A 22,613-nucleotide genomic window follows, 5' to 3' on the forward strand; every position below is an offset into this window, starting at 1 on the left:
TTGGGAAAAGATAGATTAAAATGACACATTGTATACAAAGATATAAATTAAGGTCAACTTTTCTTCAGAAACAATGCAAGCCAGAAACAATGGAACATGTTCAAACTGCAGCAAACTGAAATCTGGCAATCCAGAATTCTATATCCAGAGGAAATATTCTTTAAAAATGGAGGTTTTCATTTTAAGTTAAACAAAGACCCTCTACCTACAAAAAAAAAAAAAAAGTATGACTTGCTGAAGGCTTAGATGATCATTAGAATTTTTTGCAATTAAGTATTTTTAAATTAAAATATGTACATTGATATTTAGACATAATGCTACTACACAATAGGCTATAGTACAATGTAAACACTATATTAAGCGTAGACTTAAAAGCAAAAGATAAAACTACACATATTCTAGAAAGTAACATAAGAGAATAGCTTTACAGTAGGCAGGTAAAGACTTTTTAGATACAGAAAGCAATAACCACAAAAGGAAAAAAATCATAAATACACCATATCAAAATGAAAATTTTCTACTCATCAGAAGATTGCAAAGAAGGTGAATGAGCATACCAGCCCAGAAGAAAATATTTTCAAAATATATAAACAAATAATTTGTACACAGAGTAGATAACTCTCAGAACTCAATAGTTAAATGATCAAAAAATATCAAAATGTGCAAAAATCTTGAATAGACACTTCACAGAAGAGGACAGCAAAATGGTGAAAAAACTAAAAGTCATAAAGGAATTTTGTATTTAATTTCATTAGTCTTCAGGCAAATGAGAATGAAAACAAGAATGAGATACTATTACTTTTCTTTTAAAATAATAATAAGACAAAGTATTGAAAATGTTGGTGAGGATGTGGAGTCACTCTAAGTCTAATACATTGCTTGTGGGAATACAAAATGATGCAGCTACTTTGGAAAACACTGTGGCAATTTCTATAAACCTAAACATTCATTTCAACATAAAATCCAGAAATTCTACTCTCATGTCTCTGTCCATGTCCATGTCTACATCTACTTCTATGTTCACAGCTGGCTATCTATCTGTCTGTCTGTCTTTCTACTTTGCTGTCTAACTACATAATTACATACCTATGTGTGTATAATCACTTGTTAACGACAAAGAAAAAAACAGAAACTTTACAGTGGAGAAAGCTTGCAGACACCACCTTAACCAAGTGGTCAAAGTTAACATCACCAATATTGAGACAAACTGAAGTCATATGCTTCCTGACATGCTACATCAGAAAAGATTCAGCAACCTCATTTCTGTAGTATTTCTGGTGCAACAAAGCATAACATGTATTTAATTATAAAAAAAACATTAGACTAAGCCAAATGTGGAAGGATATTTTACAAAACAACTCTTCTGTATTCTTTAAACTATCAAGATCAAGAAGGACCAAAAAAAAAAAAAAAAAAAAAAAAAAAAGGCTAAGAAATAGCACCACATTAAAGGACACTAAAAAAGACATGATAACTATGAGCAACATGTGATCCTACATTGGATTCTTGGATTCCAGACTGGTTAAAACAACTATAAAGAACATTATTGGTACAATTGATGAAATTTAAGTATAAACCATTAGTTATTCATATTGCACCAATATTAAATTTCCAGATTTTACTGTGATCTAAAGTAAAAGAATATCTTTTTGTTGGGAAATTCACACTGAAATATGTAGAAGTAAAAATGCATGATGTCACTAACTTACTCTCAAATGGTTAAAAAAAAGTTTACATATGTACAGAGAAATGGGAAAACAGAAAGGTAAAGCAAATGGAGTAAAATAAAAACCATCTGAAAAATCTATGTAAACATTTATGGTTTTGCTTGTTCTAAACTTGCAAATTTTCTTCAAGTTTGAAATTATAAAATGTTACCCTCAAAATGAAATAAACACGGATTTTCAACTATCTTGTTTCGCCATCCATACCTTGCAGAAGAGTGGCTGTAACAAATCCAAGAGAACAGCATTATGGGACAAGGTGGTGGTAGTTCTTTCACTTGTTGGGCAGTACAATAGTAAGTGTCTCCATTTACACATCTATTTATGAAGCATGAAGTTAGGCTCTGGGAGTACAAAAGGGAATGATATGCATTGTTTCCTAGTGAAGGGAGTGAATGAATTGAATGAGTCCAAACCAGAAAACAGGCAATGAAAAAATGTTTACAAGCACTACTATAGAGGTAAATAGATGATATTGCAGAATGAAACAGGAGTAATGAAGCCCTCTCTAAGGATCTGCAAAGGTTACCCTAGGAAGAAACATCACAGCCAAAGACACAAAAGTAGGTAAGAGGATATGTACCGTCAGGATGGATGGGGAGGAGGGCACAGTATGACAGGAAGATTTCAGGTAGGTGGAACAAGATGAGCAGAGGTAAGAAAAAATATGGCACATTTAGCGAACTGAAAATAGTTCCAAGTCCAGTCTCAGGAATCCCTGGGTTGTCAGAACATGCCAAAGTAGAGACTACTCTTGCCCTCGTTTGGCAGAGGGAATAAAAGAAGTTCATGCTCTGGAAAGATACTCTATGTTAGTCTGGGGTAGAGGCCACACCCTCTGATTTCACCATCTGGTCACCATTTAAACAGTTCAAAGTTCATCTCTATGAGGTCTTTTTTTCTTCCTTGTCCCTCATCTCATTTCTGTAGCTATCTTTATCAAGACACATCACACTGTATTATAATCATTTGTTTCCTCATCAAATGCAAAGTCCCAAAGGTAGGAGCTACATTTCATTCATCTGTACCTATGTTAGCAGCTCACAGCAGGAAGCCTGGCTCACAGTAGGCATTCAACACCCAAGACCAGCCTTCCCCTTACTCTATGCTCAGTGTGTAAGTAAGTGACATACACCGTAACCACTTTCCCCTGATCACTGAACAACAGGCTGATTTTAAAATGTTTTTTCCTGTTTCTTCTCAAAAAACAATCAAAATATTCCAGAAACTCCAAGCTGGCATCTTTGACAACACGTTTTGCGATGTGAGTGAACACAATTATTTCATTGTCCAACCACGCATACCATTTATTTTTTCATTCAGAGAATGAGTTCACCAAAGTATATGCCATGTCGCCTTCAGGCATTAGTGCCTAAGCGGCAGGAATTAATTGTGAGAATGTTCTGCCCAATTGATACCATGCTGTGGTTGCTCAATACTTATTTAAAATATCAACAAAACTTGCTTCTTTGCTTTGACATTTGAACCTGCTATATAATGTTGGGTAAGTATTTTGATTCCCATACGTCTACATGCCAAAGCTGAAAAATAAGGGACCTATTTTTCCCTCAGAATTGTTTCATGCCTGTATCAAAATACCAAGTTACCATGGTGATAGCTACTCTTGTAAATAGGGCAACTCTACCCCCCTATAGAAGCAAATGTAACACAAAAGGGAGGCAAAATAAGCTCTGAAAAAGGGGACAAAAGAGCCTCCGGGAAAAATCCCCACAGAGAAAGAGATAAAGCCTGTTCCAGATAAAAGTCTTGGAAGGTGACAGGCATCCCCCTTTCCTCCTCCTCACAGGCCTCTGCATAAGCAGACAGGGGTAGGACCTTGAATATGTGTGGCAAGGGGATTATGCAGTGCCAGCACAGGGAGGTGGTGTTTGCTGAGCACAGAGAAACCAAAGTATTAATCATCATCATAACAACTAACATTCGCTGAGGGCCTATTCTGGGCCAAGCACCATGCTACAGGCTTTATGTGCACTAACTCATTCCACCCTCGTAATACTTCTGTGAGGCAGATCCTAAGGCTATTAAGGCGACAGGCTGGAATTCCACGACCTGCACTTAATCGCCTCACTGTGCTGCCTGAAGAGTAATGAGGAAGGAATCTGAAAAACTAAAAGGGGAGAAACTGGCTCTATCTTTATCTTTAGAATCAGAGAGTGAAAAAGAAAGGAAACTGACAATCAGAAAAGTCACCTGGGATCAGAGCTCCCGATTGCCCTAAGCATTGTCTAGTCCCGGGAATGGCCAGCAGGGCTGGATGGGAGAGGGGGACACCGGAGGGGGACACCAGCAGCAGCAAGTTATGGAGAAAACTCGCCATCAGGTCAGGAGAGGAAAAGTTTCTGCCAACTGATTCTTTACTGAAACTGAGGGGTGTGTGCGTATCACTGTTTCTTTGGTTGAAAGCAGCATTGGCTCTGCTCCTGTTGACTCTCAGCTCTGTGTCTTCCTTTAGTGAACTTGTCTGCCATTTCATTTCAGTGAAATTTCAACAAATGAGTACCTTCAGGGGGATGACCTTGTGGCTTTTATGGCCACAAGGCTTCTTCACCTGCTGGAAGCAGTCTTGATTTCCAGCTGCCTCGAGGCTGCTGGCTGTGTGAAGAAAGGGGAAGCTTTGATAGGAGGCATTCCATGCAGGCTAGAAGAAAGGTGGTTGCTGAAAGACACAGGCCTACCATGAGGCTCGGCCACGCCCTGTGTCTGGGAGGACTCAGAAAAGAGCCTTGCCTAGCAGAAACAGAATGGCTTTGAGACACACATTCGAGACAGCAAACCTTGAGCAGCCTTCAATGTTGTACTGCCAGGAATTATAAAGTGTTGTTTGTTAAAATGTCAATGCCAAAACTTATGCAGACAAGTGAATGTCGTCCTTCAAGATAGGTTCTTTGGAAGTTTACATGCCCATTTTAACAAAGGTCCCATTGGTGGGAAGTCCTTTTTAAATGTCCTGTGGAGCAGTAGCAATCATTCATAATCATGCATGTTTAGCTAAGAATTCCATTAACCAGATTCAGGACCCATTTTAATCACTATGTGCTGCGTAACTTTCTTTTTGAAAATCAAACCCACTGTCAAAGAACTAAGGTTCTTCTCCGAGGATTTTTTTGAATGTGTTGTAATCTCTGAGTACAATTCCAAAAGAGGAACTCCAAAAGCATTTGATCAAGGGTCAGCATCAATGGGAAGTGTGACCTCCAAAGAGGACTGCTTTGATGCAGTCTGTACTCTCACAACTCACACAAGCATGTATGATTTGGAAGAGTTAAAATAAATCAACTCTCTTGGAATAATGTCCTAAATAATGAAACCAACATAAAACAAATTCATGGCTAATTGTACTTTTCTTGTGGAAGAGTTTTTTTTGTGAGTTTGCTTTAATGCAAACTTTTTAATGGTGACTTTGCTTTGGGAAACTATATTACTGAAGAAAACACTTACAAAGAAAATTCAGACTTGCATTCATTCAAATATACTTGTGGAATTAAACATGTTTGCCTACATCAATTGGTATGAAATTCCTCAAGGAATAACTTCAAGCAGTGATAAAACTATCATCAATTACTTTGATCCATGAACTCATGTGTAGTCATTTTCCAGGGACATCCAGAGCCATGAGCCACTGTGTTGCTCAGGGATATACTGTGGTCCATTTTGTGCATTTAGTTATATGCACATTGACTAAAATTGTGTGCATCTTATTTAAACAATCTTTTAGCTTTTTGAGAGTACAGCATTATCTAAGAGTGCTAATCATCTGGGAAGGAGTCTGAAATTTTAAGCGTAGTCAGAAGCAGATCTATGAGTCAATTATCAATATAAATAATAACAGTGAAATGTTTTATTATTATTACTGCTCCCATTTTTAATATATATATAATTTTGGCTTTTCTACAGTTCTTTGCTATTTTATATAAAAATTTTGACTGATAATAAGACCCATGGCAAATTTAACTGGATCAATATTTGCATGATTTAATTTTATCCTAATTGGGTATCTTGAGACTCACTGAAGGTTTTTTTTTTTTTTTTTTTTTTCAGTATGTGCCAATAAGCATGATTTTCCACTTGTTCTTCTTAGGATTGTATCCACAGGCAAAAAAAAAAAAAAAAAAAAAAAATCAACTGCTTCCCTTTCTCCACTGATACCACACTCAGAATTAAACTGCATTATTGCCAAAGTTTTGCTATGCTCAAATGCAAACCAACTCACATTAGGAATACTCAAAGGGAGGAGTAAGTAAACCTAACACTTTAAATTGTAACATTAAAAGGTCTTTTTAGGAGTATTCTGATGTAAGGCAATGCAATTTCAAATGGCTTCAAATGAGCCTATTTCTAATGTAAACTCTTTATGTCAGAATCTCACATATTTGTATTTATTAAATCTATTGCATTGATTCAAAAATTATCAAATATGTGGAAGACATAATCATGTTGATATAATAAACATTCATGTATTCACAGCCATTCTAAAAACAGTGATATTAAAATTACCTTTGAAGCCTCCTGAGTGCCCCTCCCCAATCCAGTTCCCATGCTGTCCCTCTCAAATGTCACCACTAACCTATGTTTTATGCTTATTTTTCCTTAATGATATCTAATAGTGTTACTGAAAATGTTGTGACCCTACATATATTATTTTTTAAAGCTTTTTATTTAGAAATAATTTTATACATACAGTGATGTTACAAAAATAATACAAAGAGCCCCTGTGTATAATAGGATCTTACCTAGTTTCCCCTAAAGTTACCAACTTGTAAAGTTCAGTTACCAAAACCAGGAAACTAGCATTGGAGAAATTCTACTAAACTGAACAACAAACAGACCTTTCTGAATTTCATCATTTTTTTAAGTGGTACACTTTTTATTTCTGCTCCTGATTCCAATTCAGAGCATGAATTTATTATAAATGCTTACACTGAATTTAGCTTCATATGCTCCATAGTACCACACAGCCTGTGATGGCTTCTTAGTCTTTTCTTGCGTTGCATGACTTTGATGACCCTTTTGAAGAGTACTTGTCAGTTGTTTTGTAGGATATCTCTTCTTTGATTTTTAAGTACTTACTTATCATTGGATTGAGATTACTTTGGTAAGAATGCCACAGAAGTAATTCTGTTCACTATATCACAGGGTATATGATGCCAATATGTCCACTTACTTGGTTAAGGTGTTATCTGTCAGGTTCTCCAGGATTAATATAAAGCTACTATTTTTTTGTTGTAATTAGTAAATCTCTCTTTGAAGGCATTTTGAGACTTTGAGAATATCTTGTTCTCCTCAAACTTTTACCCACTAATTTTTGCATCCATTGGTTAATCTTGTATGCAATAAAAACTATTCTAGATGGTGTTTGACAAATGATACTCTTCTTTCTATTCCCTTTGTTCTTCAACATTTACTAATTAGAATTCTTCTGTAAATCCTTCCTTTTCCTTTTACATATGTATTTAATTATTTATATTAGTATACACTCTGAATATTTATTTTTTTCTATATATTCCAATGCAGTGTTTGTTATTTTTCTCAAATTGTTTCAGTCTGGGTTATAAGAGTTTATTAAGGATGGCTTCTGTGTTCTTTTAATAAGCTCCCAAATCCCTTTCAGCAACTTCCTACCTTCTGGCACAGCAGGATGGTCCAGGTTGTTTTCTTGTGTGTTTCTTGCTCAGTCCTGGAATCAACCATTTATTCACAAAGCTTTGGTTCCTTTTACTGAAGAATGGTATTTGGATTTTGGAAACTCAAATTCAGCTACTAGGTGTGCTCATTGATTTGGATTGCTATTACTTCTAGGCAATAGACCCAATAAACACCCCCCCCCCCCACACACACACACAAGCACACACACACCCCATGAGCTCATACTGATACTTCTGATTCCAGTCCAACACTACAGGTTCATTCTAGTCTTCCCCAATTTCCTTATTAGTAGCTAATTCCTCTAAAAGTTAAAAAAAAACCTGACTCTTGCTATTTATGTTTACCTGTTTGTTTAATCCTAGTATAAAGTTATTTATGAAGTGCCAGTCCATACCTGTGTGAGAAGCAAATCTATCAACAAAAAAAGAGTATTTGTGTACAGTTCCATTTGTCATTAGCCTGAAAGTATTCAGGCAAAATACAGTTTATTATAAGTTACTTAGGTTAATTGTCTTCTTCTCTGCTCCCTTCAGTAAGGTAAAGTTATTCATTTGCAGTACAGATTGGTGCATTGGTTACTGTTTGTATTCCTGTTGGAGTTCCCAGAGGCTGTATGATTTTAATTATCTATTTGATATTGGGGCATTTGAAACAGGACTTTGGATCTTAGAGTCAGAGCTACACAAAAAGGGGACTTACAGAAGTGTTAGATCCTTCTCATGTTAGCTCAGTTTTATTTCCACTTCTTTCAACATCTTTCTCATTCATTCCCTGTAGGTACTTTTCTTTTACGCACATGAGTGAATTCATATATGTTTTCTTTCATTCTCTATTTTTACACTTGAAAAATAGCATAGACATGTTTTGTACTTTGCTGTTTTCACTTAGCAATATAATCTAGAAATCACTTCATAGCAGTACTCAGTGATCATCTTTTACCACTGCATATTTCTCCATTGAGTGGATGTACTGTAGTTTATTCAACCATACACTTAATCACGTACATTTAGATTGTTTCTAGTATGTTGAAATTATAAACAACACTGTAATACATAACTTTGTGCATACAAATTTTTTTTGGTATTAGAGGTGTATCTTCAGGGTAGATTCCTAGAAATTGATTGCTGGTTGAAAGGTAAGTGTATATGTAGGTTGCCAAATTCCCCACCAGAAGGATTGTAGCAGTTTGCATTTCCATCAGCAATATATGAGAGTGCTTGTTTATCCACAGCTAGTCAACAGAATGTGTTGCCATAGTTTTAATTTTTGCCAATTTGTTAAGTGAAATATGGTAGCCCAGTGTTGCCTAATTTGCATATCATTATGACCAAATTTGAACATTTTTCCATATGTTTCAGGGCTTTTTAATATCATTTTATATGTGAATTGTTCATTTATATCTTTTTCAGAATTTTCTATCAGGATTTTGATCCTTTGTCCCTCAATTTGTAAGCGTTCTTAAATTACAGTCATGCATCATTTAACAACAGAAACACATTCTAAGTAATGCATCCTTAGGAGATTTTGTCATTATGTGAATAACATAGAGTATACTTAACAAACCCAGATAATACGTATAGCCTACTACAAACCTAGGGTAATTGGTATAGCCTATTGTTCCTAGGCTGCAAACCTGTATAGCATGTTATTGTTATGAATACTGTAGGCAATTGTAACTCAATGGTAAATATGAGTTTATTTAAACAAATCTAAACATAGAAAAGGTACCTTAAAAATACGGTGTAAAAGATTTTTTAAAAAGTACACCTGTATAGTGCACTTACGAATAAAGTTTGCAGGACTGGAAGTTGCTCTGGTTGAGTCAGTGAGTTAGTGGTGAATGAATGTGAAGGCCTAGGATATTACTGTAGACTACTGTAGATTTATGAACACCGTACACTTAGGCTACACTAAATTTATATAAAATATTTTCCTTTTTTTAATGATAAATTAACCTTAGTTTACTGTAACTTTTAAAATTTATAAACTTAATTTTTTGATCTTTTTCAATAACATTTAGCTTAAAACACAAGCTCCTCATACAGCTCTACAAAAATATTTCTTTTGTATCTTTTTTCTATAAGCTTTTTGCCTTTTTAAAAACTTTTTAAACCTTTTGGTTAAAAAGTAAGACACAGACACACATTAGTCTAGGCCTACCCAGGGTCAGGATCATTAATATCAATGTTTTTCATCTCTACATCTTGTCCCACTGGAAGGTCTTCAGGGGAACAACACACATGGAGCTGTAGTCTCCTATGAGAACAGTGCTTTCTTCTGGAATACCGCCTGAAGGACTTGCCTGAGCCTGTTTTACATAAGTTTAACATTTTTAAAATATATAAGTATAAGGAATATACTCTAAAATAATGATAGTAAACTATATTAAATACATAAACCAGTAACATAATTATTTATAATTTTCTAGTATATACTGCAAATAATCGTATGTGCTATACTTTCATACAGCTAACAGTGGAGTATGTTTGCTCTCAGTAGCATCACCACAAACAAAACAATAATGCACAAACATTAGCATCACCATAAACAAAAAAGCAATGCACACATACTGTTTACACTCGAATCATCATAAATAAAAAGTAATGCTTTGTGTTACAAGATTATGATGGCTATCGTGTCACTGGGAAATAGGAAATTTTTAGCTCCTATAATCTTGTGGGATCACCATTGTTGACTGACATGTCATTATGTGGCACATGGCAGTATTCGGGATTTAGCCTTCTCTTTGTAGTATATGTTGCAAATATTTTCTCCCAGTTACCCTTTGTTTATTGACTTTATTTCTGGTATTTTGTATCATACAAAATTATAATTTTTTTGTGGCCAAACGTACCATTTTTAATTGCCTCTAGATTTGGAATCATAATTAAAAAGCCTTTATCTACACTGAAATTAGAGTAGATTACCTAGTATTTAAATGATTTATTTTACATGTATTTCCCTAAAGCATTGATTTTATTTTTGTGGATGGTGTGAAATACAGATCTACCTTCACCTTATTCCAAGTGGCTAAATTGTTGTCTCAGCATCATTTGTTATAAAGTCAATCTTTGTCTCAGCGATTTGAGATGCCACCTTTATCATACATTGAATATATATATTTTATATGTATGTGAGGCTACATCAGGGCTTTACATTTTATTCCACTGGCCTATTTGTCTAGTCATACTCCAGCACCTCACTGATTTAATTAGTCTTTATACTATGTTACAATGTCCCATAGAGCTAATCCTCCTTTTAGTTTTTCTTTCTTAGTGTTTTTCCAACTCTTGCATATTTGTTTTTCCATATAAACTTTAATATCATATTTTTACTGTTGATTTTTTGTTTTATGCAGGTATAATTCACTTATATACCTCTTTTGTGTACTATTTCATTATAGAATATATCATAATTTACCTGTTCTATTGTTGATTGGCATTTAGAATCTTTCAAGTTTTTTTTTATTATCATAACCTCTAATATTTTGAGCAATTTGGAGTATGCCTTTAATTGCACAAATGCAGGATTTTCTCTAGAGAATTTACCTACAAGAAGAATTGTGGGACTATAGGATATAAATATCTTCAGCTTTACTAGATAATACCAATTTCTCTTCCAAATGAGTGATTTCAGTTAATATTGCCAACATGTTTAATTAACCACATAGATTTTTCTTGCTATTATTTTTATTATAGTTTCTAAAGTAATTTTATTACATGCAATTTTGTTCATTGATGCCAGAGCCTGTAGTTATGCAGTAGACACTATAATTATTTACTAAACTGTGGTCAGCCTACCAATTCTTTGGGATTAATGGATATTAGCGTACGTTGCTAAATATTTTATATATTCTTTAAAAGGGAAACCTGCTCCTTTTTTTGGGGGGTGCAGCATTGTATGCAAGAACATTAGGTTAAGTTTTTATTTCTTTTTTATTTTTTTGAGACAGAGTCTCTTTCAGTTCCCCAGTCTGGAGTGCTGTGGTGCAGTCTCGGCTCACTGCAACTTCCACTTCCCAGGTTCAATAAATTTTCCTGCCTCAGCCTCCCTAGTTGGCGGGATTACAAGCACCTGCCACCATGCCCAGTTAATTTTTGTTTTTGTTTTTTTTTTTTGTAGAGACGGGGTTTTGCCAGGCTGGTCTCGACCTCAAGTGATCCACCCATCTTGGCTTCCCAAAGTGCTGGGATTATAGGTGGAAGCCACCGCACCTGGCCAGATCAAGTTTTTAAATTGTGGTTTTTGAATCTTCTATATCCTTATTAATATTTAGCCTTTTAAATTTATTGCTGGGGGGGGAAGTATACTGACTATATTCTGTGATTATTGATTTGTCTATTTCTCCTTAAAGTTATGTGAATTTTACTATATATATATATATATATATATATATATATATATATATATCAAGGTTATGTTATTTGACACATACAAGTTTATAGTTATTTAGCATTGAACATTATACTCTTTGAGGCAACCTTCTTTATTGCCTATTAATGATAATCTTTGCTTTTAGAATGAAAACCTGGTGGTGAGCACTGTGCTATAGAGGAAGAGCCTGGCAAACTTTCTAGTTCTAATTTGAAGAACAGACAATGGAGTTCCTAAAGCAGAGAAAGTGGCAGAAATCCCACTAGTTTTTCCTCTCCTTTTACTACAGTCTTTCACAGTTCAGATTCCAACCATTCTACAGTAGTAGCCCCAGCACAAAATAAACCAGCAAGAGAAGATTACAAAAGCCCAAACTCTGAAAGAGGAGAAACTTCTCTCTGACAGTAAAGCTGCAGTTTTAAGATGATGAGGCCAAACTCTATTGCTTTTTTCTTTCTGTCTTCCATTGCTATAGTGAAATAGTGAAAAAGTCAGATTTCTGGTCAGAGAACTAAACAGAAGAGCTTCAGGAAATCAGAGAGTACTAGATATATAGTAGAAGTGAAGAAGTTAGAGAAAACAACTCCATTTATAAAGTTTTGAACTTACTCTAATATACAAATGCATGTTTTTGATATTAATTGGAATCCAATGACTTTGAGAATGATTCTGAGATAAAAGTCCAGAACACAGAGAGACTCTTGGGTGGCATGAATCTAGATAGCACTGCAAAGATTTTGAAAACTGAACTGATACTGGAATCACAGCCCACAGAAGGCAGGTAGAAACTTGCCTCTTGGACCAAATCAGGTAGTGCCTCTTAGAACAAAATGTCAACATTCTCCATAAGATTTAAAAGAGACCGATAGTCTCAGAACATAATATTCAGACTATTCAGGACTACAATCTGAAAGTACTTGGCATACCAAGAATTTTGAAATTGCAACTTGTATGGGAAAAGACAAGTGGTTCCAATGATGAGATGACATAGATTTTGGAATTATCTGACAAATCTTTGAAACAAAACTTAAAAGAGAAAGTCTTAGCAATGAAATAGAAGACATAAGGAAGAACCAAGTAAACATTTTAGGAATTAAAAACACAATAACTAAAAAGAAAAATTCACTGAATGGACTTAAATGGAGGTGACAGCAGAAAGATGGTGAACTTAAAGGTAAATGAACAGAAATTATCTAATTGGAAAACAGAAAAAAATAAGAGTCTCAGGGACCAACAAGAAGTCTAACATGTGTGTCATCAGAGTTACAGAAAAAGAGGAGAATGAACAAGGTGCTAATGAAAAATATTTGAAGAAACATTTGCCAAAAAGTTCTTAAATTTAGTGAAAGGCTTATGCCTACAAATTGAAGAAGCTGAATTAGCCCCCAAAAGAATAAAACTCAAATAATTATTCCGAGATGCACCATAATCAAATTTCTGAAAGCTAAACACAAAAAATATATTGAAAGCAGGTAAAAAAAATAGAACACTCCACTTAATAACAGAAAAATAAACTTTTCAATTATATCTAGAATATTCACCAAGGTAAACCATAGGCTGGGTCATAAATTAAATCTTTTAGAAGAATTCAAATCATGCAAAGCATGTTTTCTGATCATAATAAAATAAAATAAAAAATAAATAACAGAAGAATAAGAGGAAAATCTCTAAAATGTATAAAATAAATAATATACAGCTAAATAATCCACAGGTCAAGTGAAAGTATCAAAGAGAATTTGAAACTATCTTGAACTGAATGAAAATAAAAATACAACATATGCAAATTTGTGAAATATAGCTAAAACTGTGTTTAGAAAGAAATGTACAGCATTACATGTTTAGATTAGAGAAAAAAAGAACTAAAATATATAATTTCGGTTTATAACTTAAGAAAGTAGAAAAGGAAGAGCAAAATAAACCCATGTCAAGCAGAAAAAGGAAGAAATAGTTATCTATCAGAATAAATAATGAATAGATATCAATGAAATTGAACACAGAAAAACAAAAGGGCATATTGATGAAACCAAAAGTTGGTTCTTTGAAAAGATCAATAAACGGCAGAGCATGCTGAGTCACCCATCACCCTTGTGGGCCTTTGTTATGGACCTTGGCCCAAGCCTATGTCAGCTGCTTGCTTTCAGGAAAGGCCAGTAGTTGTGGTAGTCCATGTGATTGTCTATGTGTCTGCATTACACAGTGCACCATTATTTCCATCAGTGGTTCTTAACCTTAGGTGCAATGCTTTCTTTTATAACATTAAGTGCATCCTTTACTGTTGTAAAATTAACCTTTGGGTGGTATAAGTTACATGTATTAGTGGTACAAAAACGAAACATAAGCTTAAAAGTAACATGGAACAAAATGAATTAAAAATGTGTATATAATCTTTTCTTTAGGGGAAAAATGGACAAACCTGTAATAAATTAGAAGAGAGAGAGAGAGAGAAGATATAAATTACCAATATCAGTATTAAAGAAGGTATATCACCATATATCCCACAACATTAAAAGGACAATAAAAATGTCCTATAAACAAATCTACACACATAAATTTAACAACTTAGAGGAAATAGATTTATTTCTTGAAAACCATAAGCTACCAAAACTCCCTGTACATGGAAGACAACCTAAATAAATTGAGTAGTCCTTTGACTCTAAAGATAATTGAAGCCACAGTTGAAAACTTTCTGAAAAAGAAGGCTTATGCCCTAGATGATTTCACAGGGAAATTATACCCCTCTCCCCCGCCAAAAAAAGTTAAAGAAATCTCTTCCAGAAAATGCCAGGGGAGGAAACACTGCTCAGTGCATTTTACAAGGTTAACATCACCGTGGTACCAAACCAGACAAAGATCGTACAAAGAAAGAAAATATTCCTCATGAACATAGATGCAAAAATCCTCAAAAACCTTTGTAAATTTACTAACAGAAATATATAGAAATAAGAATACACTTGGACATATGACATTCAAACTGCAGAAAGCCAAAGAAAAAGAGAAAATATGGTGGTGATGGTTGTACAACTCTATTAATTTACTAGATATCAGTGAATCATCTAATTAAAATGAGTGCATTTATGTTATGTAAATTCTACCTCAATAAAGCTTTTTAAAAAATGAGTCAGTGACTCTGAGACGCATTAAAAGTAAGTGCTGGCATCAGGTAGAAAGCATTTATCTACAGCAAGGAATCATTCACATTTTTCCCAAGCAATCAAGACTCTCAAGAAGCAAATTTAAAACAGGCCAAGTCCTTGTGAGGTTCTGAGATAGGTGGGTTACTGAGTAGAAATCCTTGACATCACTAAGCATTTTCTATTTGGTAACTTCTTTCAGCTGGATGAGGCAATGTGAATAAATCAGCATTGTATCTGTTGCGTTCAATAGCCCAACTTTGAATCTGAGTATGTTCCAAGCATGCATTTTCTCTCATTTTTAATTTGCATGTTATTTTAAAGTTTACTTTTCCACCAGACTGACAAATATTTTTTGGCTCAACTTTTAATAAAAGATACTGGCAAACCATCACAGCACAGGGTTAGACACAAAGAAGGCAACAGGCTACCAGGAAGCCAGGCCTTCGATGGGATGCATCTCTCTGTTCCAAATGCACACACATTTTTGCTTCTAATCAGTACTTTTTCCTCTCAGGAGAAAAAAAAAATACAGCTTCCAGAGTGAAATAGCTTCACTGACATTTTCCCTTTGATGCAATGCTTATCTCCTCCCTCTGAAGGTTTCTCATTGGGTTTGTCTTATGCTTTCAACAGTTTCTCATCTGATTATTGTCATTTGTACAGCCCTGAAGCCTTTTACTCTCCAAGGGTGGGTATCTATTGTTAAGGGCTTATTGCTTGAAAAGGACATGATTTTCAAAAAGACTTTCGTCCTCCACTGGTAATCAGCACACAAATGCATCATTGCTTTAACCTTGTTGCCACTGGAGAAGTTTTTATGTGCATTTATGTTCTAATCCAGTAATTAGCTAGAACAATTTTATTAAGGGGGAAAACCAGGGCAGTGAGAAAGAAGAGAACACTGGTTTAGAAATGAGGAAGTTCATTCCAGGTTTACTGTCCTCCTCTGTGTAACCCTGGCTGAACAAATCATTTCTGGCAGTTTGGCATTACGTGAAGCATTTGGGGTTGACCTGGTATGGTTTCCATCCATGAAACAAAGCAAGTTATGCAGGAAAGATGAACTGAAATGATTACATTGAAATTGATTTGTTCCATTCAGACAAAAGGGGCAAAGGGCAAAGAGATTCTTATGATATTGGTAAACTCTTCCTTAAGGGACAGTGAGCCATTCTCCAAATGGCTGATACATGGCCCACTTGCCATACTTCTAATGGCCTGCTCCAATAGACCCAATTCACTGTTATATTCACAAAAGAATGTGAATGGAAGATTTTCTTCTTTTTTTTTAACAGAGTAGAAAAAAGAAACGGCATGGACAGAGTATGGGGTTCAATCAGAGAGTTACACTCAAGAGAAGTTCCTACAAGAAGAAAAGGAAAACTCTAAACTTCCTTAAGGGATTCAGTAGCATTGATGTGTGGATAAAAAGACTGTCCTCAGGCTGTGAGCAACTTGATTCATTTATTTTATCTTCCCCTTTAGAGCTAATGTGTAAATGTTACCAGTAGTGCAGACCTTAAAGCCTAAGATTAAACATCCTAGACATGCCCCTGGACCTACAGATGTGAAGCCAAAATCTTGTAGTTTATCCAGAAAGTATACTTCTCCTGCATTTTTAAAACAAATTGATTCATGATATAATCCTTAGATTTGCTTTCATGGGGTTTTTGAGGGCAGACAATTTTGGTGAAATGTACTTAAAACATGTAAGCTAGGTAAATAATGTAGCATGAAGTAGATACCAAACAAAATGAACAACAAAACGCAAAATAAAATATCACAATTTCAAAGAGAATTGCATAGAGCAATTTTATTTGGGGCTTAATTTTTAATCATTTCAAAGTAGAACTTCTAACTGTGCTTAGTGGGACAAGTTGCATAGTCTTTTTGGGACTGAGTTTCTTCACCTTTAAAGTGGGCATAATAATAATTCTTGACTTTCTTGACTGTTAGGAATATTAAATAATTGAATATATTTAAATGCAAAGCATGGTGCCTGGCATATAAATTATAGTCTTCACTTCTATTTTCTGTACCTTAATTTATTATATTGCAAACTGGAATTGTTTATACAACCTGCTTTAAAATTATTGTGAGGGGAAGGCATGATAAATAATGGAAAACTGTTGACAAAATTATTACAGGACACATTGAGTATTAATAGATTGCTCATATACTTTGAATTCTAGTAGTGTTTGAGGCTGGGGAAAGCTCAAAAGTTCTGCCATATGAAGATAATGAGTAGACAAGAAAACGTTTGGCTAAGTTATTTCAAAAACCTGTTGGTAAAACAGCCATAACAAATGGCGACACTAGTATTTCTAGTTCCCCTGTGTGATTTGACCATATGGACAAGCATTGACTTTTTAAGCTGACCATATTTTAAAATCCTGATTTAGTTTATGTACCCAAGGGCACAAACTCAAAGACATACGGTCATTATGAGCCTTTCAGGACAGATAGCAGTACCCCCCCAGCAGGTAACTATATTTGTAAATATCACTGGAAGTGCCCATACAACAATTCCAGGCTAGTAAGATGAGCAAAGAAGATTACAAAATGAAGATATAAAACTGACTGTGCAAGTGTGGAGGACAGCAAAACTGTTGTGTGTCCTTGGATAGGTCTTTCCTTTCCCAGTGAAGTCACTATGAGCAGATTGTCCAATCACCAAATGGTATAGCAGATCTTGAAACCAACCTGCAGATACTTTGAGCATATCGACTCTAACTTTTTCATTCTGTTGTATTCCTTTTTGTCAAACACTGCAGAGTATCTATGGGTTCTATAATTATATTACTCAGTCAGTATCTATTGTTCTTTTCCCACATACTAGAAAGAGTATATGGTGCTAGAGAGTTCCATCAGTTTCTCACCACGGGCTGCACTTTCCCTCAAATTTCAGATCATTACCTCATGTGCTTTTGTTTCTCAGGATAATCTTTTAGGTATTCCTTAAATTCCATAAAAAGCAATTGCTAGAAGTTTTTCTTTTTTAATTAATCAAAGATGTTCCAGACAATCAAACAGTATTCAGTATTCATAGAATGATATTGCACATATGTGCCATAAACTAGGAAAATAAATCTTAGTTGCAGACTTTACTACATGCAGTTAGTGCTTTCTGGGAAAATAATTACTGTGTTATATGTAGGATTATTTTTCTCTTTGTTGCTTTTTAACTGTAGATTCTAGCTTTTGTTTTATGCATAAAGTTACTAATGAAACTATTCCTTACAGAACACATCTATTCTCTGTGTTGATCAATGATTTCAAGTCATCTACTTTCTCAATGTTAAGCTTGTTAGTCTATTTTGTGATGACCAAACCTTAAAGTATTATTTGTTATAGTAAATGGTCTCTGGTGATAGACAGAAGTCAAAAGTTTTATAAACCAAAACTGTGACTCAAGTCTGTGTGAGATGCAGTAATAATTAGGAAAAGCTGGCTTGCTAAATTAGTACTAAACTCTCAAAACAGGCATCAATCAATAGTCCAGACATCTGATGAGTTTAGCAGAGGCCAAGGAGAAAATTAATCACAGATTTTCTACAGCAAACTGCTAAAGTATATTTATTTCACAAAACCAAAGAATAAACGTTCTAAGAATATTTAAGATAAAGATAAGAGGATTGGAAAATATTCACCCAAATATCTCATCATTTTTCTCTTTACTTTAGCTTTCATTAAGTTGTGAGATTCTCCCTGTATCTCCTGGATTTAATAAGCATAGGACATAGGTAGAGCCTCCATAAAAGACCATTGAGTGAATGAGGGACAGCTTATCCTTAATGGCAAAAAAAACAACAAAACAAAACAAAAATAATTCTGGTTGTTTTTTTTTGTTATTTATTATACCCATGTGTCCCTCTTTAGTGATCAAATAGGTATGCTGATGTATATGTGTATGAAGACTAAATGTAGCCATTACTTTAGTTCCAAAATATCTACGGACTACCTATGCTAACTGTGTGAGATACAGAAATAAATATGGTAGAATATTCAGTTTTCAAAAAGTAGGTAACTGATCTCTTCCTTCTAATGGCTAGGAATATAGCAAAAAGAAATTAATTTCATAATTGAAAACTTGCAAAGTTTCACTGTGAAACTTTTAGAGTAGGTTTGCCAGGTAAAATACAGGATACTTATTAAAATTTCAGATAAGCAAGAAATAATTTTTAAATATAAGTATATTCCATGTAGTATTCGGAGCATATCTATCCCAAATATGGTATTAATTATCTATCCGAAATTCAAATTGAGCTAGGCATCGTGTATTTGTGTGTATGTGTGCTCACGAAATTTGGCCACCCTACTTTTTAGGCCACTTTTTACATAGCAGAATTGTTCAAATTGCATCACACAGTGAAGATGGGACAAGTTGTAAAATCCTTTAGATAGGGAGATAAATAGAAAAGAACTCAGAAAAACATCAGGAAGGAGACTAAGGTGCCCTTGAATAATAATAATTAACCACATTAACCATAACAAATTATTTGTTCAAAATATGAGAACAGAAGTATGTATTCACTTGTTTGTTTCTGGGAGAGTGACACTTTTGAGCACCTGGGTTTTGAAGTCAGACAGGTCAGCTCTACAACTTAGGGGCACTATGATTCTGGAAAAGGATTTCAAGTTCTCCATGACTCAGTTTCTCATGTGACAAATGAGGACAAGCAGAGTAATACTACATAAAGTTGTTTGGAAGATTAAATAATACCCATAAAGTGATTAACAGTGCTTACTATATAACAGGTGCTCTCTGTATTACAGATTTACTCTTATCAACTATTGCTGTTGAGGTGCAATAATCATCTGTGGCTTTGTCTTAAAAGAAAAGCAGTTCCTGGCATCCAGAAGCTAGCTTGGCACTCACACAAAGCTAGACCTTCCCCTGGTGAGTATAAACAATTTCAAAGAGCACCATGATCAGACAGAGCCACTCTGTGACCATGATGAATCAAGACAAAAATAAGACTGCCCCATAACCATATCTGACAGCAGACAAAAGCATGAATATTAACCAAACATCAGAAATGAGCTAAGGCCATTCTATCCCGGTTCATATGAATGCGTATTCATTCCTTCCTTACAAATTATAACTGAACCTCACTCTAGTCTTCCCTCTTTCTGGGGAAGACCTTAAGTTGCCCAGGCATATTAACCCCGCTTTCTAATAGTTTCCAATCTGGAGCAAAGATCTACGTCCTTTCCCTTTCCTTTTCTTCTCTCTCTCTCTCTCTCCTCCCCCTCCCTTTCTCTTTCTTCCTTTTTTGAGATGGAGTCTCGCTCTGCTGCCAGGCTGGAGTACAGTGACACTATCTCTGTTCACTGCAACCTCAGTCTCCCAGGTTCAAGCGATTCTCCTGCCTCAGCCTCCCAAGTAGCTGAGACTACAGGCACTCACCACCATGCTCAGTTAATTTTTGTATTTTTAGTAGAGACAAGATTTCACCATGTTGGCCAGTATGGTCTCGATCTCTTGATCTTGTGATCCGCCCGCCTTGGCTTCCCAAAGTGCTGGGATTACAGGCATGAGCTGCCATGCCTGTTGAACCCTAATCCTTTCTAATGCCATTTTACTGAGCTGTCCTTGACCATATCCCACTGCTCCTCACTCCCATAGTGTCCATATACCCTATGATCCTTTATGGTAACAAGCCATAAACTTAATGTGTTTAAATACAGAAATGTCAATGTCCTTTGGCTGCACGGCATCGACAGAACCTTCCAACAGTACCTTCTTTCTCTTGTCTTTCTTGTCTTCAGTGTTCAATGTTCTCCTTGTGTTTTTTCTACTTTCCATCACTAAACTGTGTCCTAAATATGCAAATGTAATTTTAAAAAATAAATGAAAGAACCATCATCATGTATCCATAAAGTTAAATAAATAAAACCAAACGCCAGATTCTGGTAACTGGATGGCTGTATTTCAGTTTTAGATAAGCATTTCAGGTCTAATCATTTTCTAGGTCTTTCTCTATTTTAGTAAACCATCTTTTAAGAATACTAGAGTGGTCGGGCACGGTGGCTCAAGCCTGTAATCCCAGCACTTTGGGAGACCGAGGCGGGTGGATCACAAGGTCAAGAGATCGAGACCATCCTGGTCAACATGGTGAAACCCCGTCTCTACTAAAAATACAAAAAATTAGCTGGGCATGGTGGCGCGTGCCTGTAATCCCAGCTACTCGGGAGGCTGAGGCAGGAGAATTGCCTGAACCCAGGGGGCAGAGGTTGCGGTGAGCCGAGATCGTGCCATTGCACTCCAGCCTGGGTAACAAGAGCGAAACTCCATCTCAAAAAAAAAAAAAAAAAGAATACTAGAGTATATCCATACTCGCTCACAAGTTCCTGTTTTCCAACAGAAAAGACTCTAATGACACAATACCATAGAGAAAAAAGTTTGTGGGTGACATTTACTATGCTAGTTTTTCTTGCAAGTAGTTTGAGAGAACAGTGATGACTGACACAGTAGGCCCTTGGCATCCGCGGATTCCACATCAATGGATTGAATTAACTTGAATTGAAAATATCCAGAAAAAAGTTGTGTCTGGACTGAACATGTACAGACTTTATTTTTTTTGGCATTATCCCCTAAACAATACAGTATAACAACAATTTACATAGCGTTTACATTGTATTAGGTATTATAAGTAATCCAAAGATGATTTAAAGTATATGGGAGGATGTGTTTAGGTTAGATGCAAATATTTCACACCATTTCATATCAAGAACTTGAGTGTCCATGGATTTTGGCATCCTCGGGTTTTCCTGGAAACAATCTCCCACAGATACTAAGAAACAACTGCATGTACGAGAAGCGAATGATACCTTCCACACTTGAAATTACATTTATTTCCAGACTAACCTCTGGAGTATGAATTCTGCTATGGACAGCAACCCTAATTGCTAGGACATACACAAGCCTGGACTCTTGGTATCCCACATCCCTCTGATTTTCTCTTTTACAGTTGGGAGCAAAACCTTTTTTCTTTCTTATTTGTTTGTTTTGGCTGAGTGAGAAAGCTCCTATTATTTTAGCTCCAAGTTTGGCAATATAAAACCCAGCACCATCTCTGTAATCTGTGATATTAGAAGGTACTATATACCAAAAATATCAGATAGTTTTTCCAATTATACACACCTATCAGTAGAGAAAGTTAAAGAATTGGACTGGGGGAATGACTCAAAAATATAAGTATTAATATACTTTAAAAACTCCCTAGGTGACTTTTATTTGACCCAATTCCCCATCTCCCAGAAACCTCTCCTTAGATGTGATATTCCCTCCCAATCAAAGGAAAAGAGCCCCTTAAAGAAGCCAAATTTAGGATCAACCTATGATCTACTATTTAATATTATCTGTAGGGTGAACCCTTAACAAATTTAGAGCCGAATCATGCGTCGACCTGGGCTGACCTAATTGCTTGTTCTGTTGTCTGCAGTTCTGGGACGTGGAATAGACCAAGGCTAAGCCCTGAATAGCAGTAGCAGATCTCAGGGAAAATCTAATTTACGGGACAGCATTAGTGATGGTCCTGTTAAGGTTGCTGAGGCCACAGTGAACTAACTTCTATTTTTCATTCCCTAATAATTTCTTCAGGAAAATACATCTGTTTATATAATTTATCTTGCTTTGTTTCAGCTAAAAATGAACTTGAGAGAGAAAAGCTGTAGCAAAAATCTGTATATTTTAAGTTATACTGCTGTGATC

Source organism: Saimiri boliviensis, chromosome 13 (assembly GCF_048565385.1).
Source record: "Saimiri boliviensis isolate mSaiBol1 chromosome 13, mSaiBol1.pri, whole genome shotgun sequence".
NCBI classification, from domain to species: Eukaryota; Metazoa; Chordata; class Mammalia; order Primates; family Cebidae; genus Saimiri; species Saimiri boliviensis.